Below are 6180 nucleotides of genomic sequence, written 5' to 3'. Positions count from 1 at the left end.
CATTGATTTCAAAATGGAAAAATACTAGATTTCTCCCTTGAACCATACACAGACATTTGCAGGAGGAGATTCAATTGCATAAGATAGAAGTTTTTGAAGATAACATCATAGGCTATCTTCATGACCTTAGAGTGAGGAAGAATTTTTTGAAAGGAGAAGAAACACTAATCTTCACTTCATTTAGAACATTAATTCAACAAAATATTGTTGGAGAGGCCTTTTCTCCATATCCTGTGTAATGTGTGCTCATTTCCTTTGCCTTGATTTATCTTTTTAATCATACTTGTGATGTGGTGACACTTATTTGCCTATTTCCATCCTGGCTTCCTTCTGTGTAAAACCCCATGCTTGTGATTAATTGCTCCATAGATACTTTTGAGGAAACAGAAAATCTAATAAATTTGACTACATTGAAAAACTTATGTACATCAAAGGAGATGATAAACTAAGTCAAAAGACTTGCAGAACAACACCAAGACTCCTAAAATTAATTAGATGTTCTGATAGAATAATTAGCAGGGGATACAGATAATTCACATCTAATAAACATGAAAGACACTCAGACTTACTAATATCAGGACAATGTATGAAAAATATCACAATGAAAAGCTATTTTGCCTCCACCAGGTTGGCATAAACTTAGTAAATTTGTGGGGCTATTTATTAGTACAACTACTGTGAGAACTAATGTAGCCTGATCTCATAAAGCTGGAGAGGACCCGGTTATTTCTTATCCAGGCATGAGCTTTAGAGAGGCTTTTTCATACAAAACAAACCTGAAAAGACAATTCATTGTAGCATAGATTGTAGTAGCAGTAAAATGGAAATAACTTAAATGTCTTCTCATTTGAGACTCTAAAACTAATTTTCAGAAGTATATATTGGAATACTATAGAGTAGTTAAAACAAATTCATTAAAGCTAACTGAAGCTACAGAATTAATCTTGAATACATTGCCTTGAGAAAAACAAAATGCTAATGGTGTCCACAGTATAATGCTGTTTAAATTTTTGGAACATGATATATTGTTTAGATCTGTTTCTCAGAACCTAGTATACCTAAGAAAATTGCATCTAGCAGTGACACAAATAAAAGACTACCAACTCCAATTTTAAATCAAATTAAAGCAAGCTTGCATTGTGTACACAAAAAAAGAGCTGATCAGTGGTTGTCTCTTCCAATCCAGGCTAGAGCTCAGCACCCCAGCTCTCCAGGAACAAGGTTTTATAGCACAAAAAGTTGCAAAGTGGGGTGTCTTGAGAACTTATAGATAACAGGATTTTGACAAGTATAATACAAAGGCAGGCAGTAAGTTAATGATCTACATGGATTAATATTTAAAGGTAGGAAAAAAAATAGATCCAACATCAGAATTTATGAGGCACTGCTGATGTTTCAGAGAGGGTTGTTATCTGGTCAGGGGGAGCCAGAATTCATGAGGTGCCACTAAGGTTTTAGAGAGACTTTTTATCTAGTCAGGGAAAACTAGGCATGGTTAAGTTCAAGGCACAGGCAGGAATTAGATTTAGAAATCACAGTAATTTATAGTAAAACAAATTAACTTTTTTTGACTTTGTGATGAGATGGCTCCCAACCTTAAGATGGAATTAGACTGGGTTCATCACTAGGAGTACTCAACCTCAAATTTATGGCATTATAAACATGTATTGAAATGTCATGAGGTTCCCAATAAACAATTTTATATGTGTCAGCTAAAAAATAAATTTAAATGTGAACAATTGCTACCAGCACATTATTCTGTTTGGTATTCTTGCCAATCAAAACCATCCTCAAAACCAGTTCGTTTGGGGCCAGGATTGTCACTCAGTGATAGAGCACTTGCCTTGTACATGTGAGGCACTGGGTTCAATCCTCAGCACCACACAAAAACAAATAGTGGTACTTTTTTCATTGCAACTTAAAAAATAATTGGTTGGTTTCCCTGTTCTCACAGGTGAAGTTTTGTACCAGTTCATTTTTGTACAGGTTCCACATGAAATATCCCTCAGTTAGAATTTTACCACAAACCCGAATGTGTCTGTCAGGCAGCCAATTTAGCCAGTCATTCTGGAAAATACTCTCTGACTTCCCCCTTCCCCCTATAGGTTAAATTGATATAAGGTCTGATTTGTATAGTGGATATCTGTATTTTCAGTGCCAGTTACTCTGTTTCTGATTGTATGGCAACTACAGTGATGCCAACAAAAAGCAACTAGTTGAGGGACTGGGAGTGTAGCTCACTGGTAGAGCACTGCCTACCATGTATAGTGACTGGAACTGCTTCTCTCTGAGGATACTGGATGGAAGACTCTGGGTGTTTTCCTATTGCTCACAGCTTAATATGGTCATTCTTCTTATTTTTAGTTCTATTTTATTCTCTGATTAAAAATATTGAAAAATATCTCATCAAGCAGGATTTCTGTACATGTTTCTTAGTAATATTTTATTGAATATGTTCAAGTAATTTGTATGATACCAAATGTTGTCTTTTTTATTTACTGAAATATATTAAAATATCCCATTGCCATTGTGAATCAGACCAACTTTATAATTTTGCCAAGTTATTCATTAAGCTTTATGCATGTGTTACATTTTAAAAAAAAATAGTGGCCTCAAGAATGCAAAATATGGGGTTATTTATAATCACAGTTCTTATTTTCAAAATTATTAGTAATTTTTATTCATTAAGCTAAGTGAAAACTGATCATGTGCTTATTTTATTAAAAATAAATGTTTAAAGATCATTTTATGCACATAAAATGTCTTACACTTTAAAATATGTGTATGATTATAGCACAATAGGTTAAAAATAGTAACTTTAGATTAACAAAATTATGGATTTTTAAATTCTTTTTAATATTTTTTGTGGAATTGTATTTTTTTAACTTGGAGGGAAACTATTTTTAATTTTAAAAAGAAAATTATAGTAAATAATCATGAAGAAGTTAACACTTGCATATTTCAGCTGTGTGATGTTCCTTGTGGGACAGTGTTTCTAAGCTATAAATTAGGACAGGTGGCCCACTTTGTTCTGAAACATCATTTCCTGAATCTTGTTTTTTTCGGGTGGGAAATTTCACCCCCACCCTATTTTTTGGCAAAAAGAAAAATTATTTAAATTTCAAAATAAAGTATAAGAAAAAAATCAGCCTTTTTTAATATCTGCTGAATATCAGCTGTAAGTAACAGCAGGAACTGCCATGGAGAGTCAAAGTACCCCTTCACCCCTGGCCAAAAAAAGGACTCTTACTTTGGGGACAGAGTTGGGTGATATAAAGAGGTCACCAGATCTAGGTACACTACTTCTAAATTCCCATGCTTTTTGATACTTAGTTTAGTTAAAATTTTAAGAAGCACAATATGTTATATTGAGAATTATATCACTGTTTTACATTGGCGACTGTATCCTATTTTGTGTAAATCCACCGTGAAGGTGATGCTGAGCAAAAATTTAAAAGATCTGACAAAAATAATTAGTGTGAGTGATTGGGTACCTACAAATCAATGAAATATGTTTGCAGATCCAAAGTTCAAAACTTTCTACAATGCATTTATGAGACATTTTACTTTTATATATAAAACTTTGATGTCTGTATTCAATTTTTATCTTCTTATTTTAGCAGATATTTTAAGAATTTATTAGGTTTGGGAAAATATTTTTAAGTTCAATTCAATTTTTTTCCTTTATTTCTGGATTTTTATTTTGTTAACAATTATTACCATTGCTTTCAAGGAATGAAATTTTATTTTGAAATGGATGAAATCTAGAATGTCATTCTCCATGATATGTTCACAGCTTTTTGATATCCAAGTCATAATTCTTTGTACTTGTGGAATTATAGAAAAACTACCCATTTTCAGGAAAGTAATTATTGCAAGGAGACAAAAACCACCAACAAGTAAATGGAGATAGATAGATGATAGATGATAGATAGATAGATAGATAGATAGACAGATAGATAAAAGAGAAAGTATGTGGAGTTAGATTTTTAAAACACTACAGTCCCAAAAAGCATGAACTGGCAACTGCGTTTTTGTTAATAGTCAAAAACATACCATGTGAACATCAGAGACTCTGGATTCCTGGACATCTCCACGTAGGTCAGGACCTTGCTGAGGGCTGCTGATGAGGCTGCAGCGTATCTGTTGCTGTGAACACATAAGGGACCACCTGGAGTCATTCCAGGGAGGGGTGTGTGCACTCTGTTCCCTGGATTACTGTGATAAGGACTCTTCTGTCCCTGTGGGTCCAACAGTGACATCAAGGCAACAAGCACTATGGGCACTTCTGGCAGGCAGGTGACATTATGGGTTGCATGATTGACATGAATGAACACACCATGATATTCACACTAAATGGCAAAATCCTGCTGGACAATTCAGGTTTCAAGTGGGCTTTCAAGGACTTCAATGTTGATGATGGTAAGTGTGCTCCTTTGGTTCATTTTTAAGTTTGTGGTACAGTGATAGTATGGTTCTGATGCCTGGTGTTGGAGGGTAAGTGAACTGATGAGCTGGAACTTTTAAGTCCCATGGGCACCATGAGTCCAATTGGATCAGGTACTCTTGAAATATCTGTAGTGGAAAGGCTGTGCTGCTAGCTTGGATTTTGATAAGGTAGAAATGTCTTTGGTGAGTGTCAGAAAACAAAGGTTGGGCCAAAGGATGGAGTTCCACAGTACTGGAGGGCTCAATTTGAATTCCCCTGGATAATGAGCTGCTTGTAGCCTTTTTCTCTTCAGTTCACAAAAATGCAATGAGAATCCACCACAAATTAGGCCCTCTGATGGAAGCTCAGGTATCTAAGAAGAAAAGAACCTGGTCCTCTCTTTATGTAGATTGCAGTGTGCCAGCAGAGGGTGTTACTTGCATAACCTCTATGGTGCAGAAATGCTCCATAGGAGCTCCATGCAGAGTCAGTCTTCTATGGTATGTGAGACAGGTCCAGGAGCCCAGCTGTGCAGTAAACTTGAGGACCTTGGCAAAGCAAGGGAGATGGTGCTTGTCTTTTAGAGATATACTTCTATGAAGTAGCCAATGGCCACCTGCACCTGTGTAGGTTTAAATTAAAACACATTAAAAATTGCCCTTCTGTCACACTAGGTACATGTCAAGTGCTCAGTGCCAATGAGTGGCTGTTCGTGGCTTTCAGTTCTAAGTTAAGTAGCTCTCAGTTGGGAGTCATTGTAATAAAGCCGCAGTGAACATAGTACATCAGCCTTTGTCAGGACCTCTGAATATTTTTTTGTGATCCACCAGAGGTGGAATTACTGCATACATTCTATCTGTTTTATGGTTCCCTAATAAGCCAGAGTAGTGGAACCATATATAAATATTGATCAAAGAATAACAAAGACGAGGGCAGGTCTCACTGCATTCCCAATACCTGGACTTGAATACTTGGTCTGAATCCTTGATAAGTGGATAGACAAGAAGCACTATTTCATGCCCAATAAGATGCAAGGTACAAATAACAGGTCCATGACTACTGTGGAACAGCTGTGGAGACTTTCTTCTCTGGGTTTTGATGTGTTTGCCCTAAACAGTGGATCTATTCCTTCCACAGTATTATCTTGGGTGTGAAACTAGCTATGGAGACCACTGAACCTGTACTTGTGTGGACACTTGCACTCTGCTCTTTTTTGACTATTTATGGCCCCACTTCTCTGAAGTGTCACTTCACAGTACATATAAAGAAACTGTAGACTATGCATTCCCTCTCCCCTGACTTTAGCATACTATGATCCTTGTTCTTGTTCCTCCAGGTCCTTGGTTTGTTGCCTCCTTCTGCCTGAGAGCCTCAGTGCTGAAGATGCATTTCCAGCATGCATTTACCAGTACATCGCATGCATGGCTGGCCTGTGATCTTTAGCTGGTCCCCAAATGATGAAATACTCAATGGAATTTATCTGATGGACTCACTCTCATAGAACTTAAACTCTGGTAGGGAGGAGCTGAGGATGGGAGGGAGGTTTGACAGAGTGAGATATGGGTGTTCTTCTGTCTTCTTGTTACATTCTTGTTTCTGCCTTAATCAGCTTTCTTTCACTGTGACAGTGAAGCTGGAATGTTTACACTTCTGCTGGCAGGTGGGGTCTGCATAAGCTGCAGGCATCTAAGCTGAGAAGTGTTGCAGTTCTTAATGGTGGGCCATGCCCTCGCATATTGCAGCAGACCCCA

This window comes from Marmota marmota, unplaced genomic scaffold (assembly GCF_001458135.2).
Source record: "Marmota marmota marmota unplaced genomic scaffold, marMar, whole genome shotgun sequence".
Lineage (NCBI taxonomy): Eukaryota > Metazoa > Chordata > Mammalia > Rodentia > Sciuridae > Marmota > Marmota marmota.
This window is presented reverse-complemented; position numbering follows the sequence as displayed.